The sequence below is a fragment of the Condylura cristata genome, unplaced genomic scaffold (assembly GCF_000260355.1).
Source record: "Condylura cristata isolate star-nosed mole 26May11 unplaced genomic scaffold, ConCri1.0 scaffold00031, whole genome shotgun sequence".
Classification (NCBI taxonomy): Eukaryota; Metazoa; Chordata; class Mammalia; order Eulipotyphla; family Talpidae; genus Condylura; species Condylura cristata.
In genome coordinates, this window is record NW_004567132.1 from 8,925,807 (window position 1) to 8,926,777 (window position 971).

The 971-nt window shown below is 36.3% G+C and overlaps 1 pseudogene; it reads left to right on the plus strand.

The window, feature by feature from the left end:
• The window catches only part of LOC101625653, a 52,641-nt pseudogene extending 51,873 nt beyond the window's left edge, over positions 1-768 (plus strand).
• Positions 769-971: the final 203 nt, after the last annotated feature.

A 971-nucleotide genomic window follows, 5' to 3' on the forward strand; every position in this document is an offset into this window, starting at 1 on the left:
GAATCCTCTCACCCTCCGCATCTCTGGCCTGTACCCCAGTTCTGTATGAATGAATAAATAAATCTTTAAAAAAAAAGATAAATAGAAAATAACTGTTTGAAAATTAAATAATAACTTCTAAAAGAAAAAAAACCTGTGGATCAAAGAAGAAACCAAAATAAAAATTGGGAATTAGTTTGACCTTCCTGGAGTATCGCTCCAATTGCACTATGCTTGCTCTGGGCTTCTGTGAAGCTAGAGCGCTGCTGTTTCCCTCTAGGCAACATTATGGTTATCTACTGACCCTCATCAGCGGGGTAGGTGTTTTCCAACATTACAAACTCCAGGAGACTGCTAAGGGAGTATGACTGGGGGTAGAGGGAAAGATGATCAATCAGTAGGACAGAGGGTAACATTGATGACGTATTCATTGTTGGAAGTGATTCCACTGAAGGCCCTGAGGACAAAAGCACAGAAATCACTGGTGTTGATATTATCCTGAGCCATCATTGGAGCTTCGCAAAGAAAAGCATACAAGAAGTACATCAAAATGGCATGAAATCAAGTAAAGGCAAATTTGAAGAAGAAACCAGAAAGAGGAATATATTTTATGATAGGGGTTGTAGAACAAACCAAGCATATCCTTGCTAATTTCAAAAACTATAATTTCTTTACTAGTGAAAACATGAATCTCAATGCCATGGTTCTCTGCTACAGGACTACAGTGAGAATGGTATGACCCCATATATGATTTTCTTTAAGACTGGTTTAGAAATAAAAAAATGTTAGTAATTTGTCAACTACTTTTGATCACCTGTCATCAAACTGGTTGCTGTTTTTCACCACCAGAACAGAACAGAAATGGAGGTTATATCATCTTGAGCCCTTCATTTATTCTGACCTTGATTTATTTGAAGTGGAGGCATTGTTTCTAAGAAAAAAAAAACAAAAAAACTGCAATTTGTCTAAACTAAAATGTATTCAAATTAAAA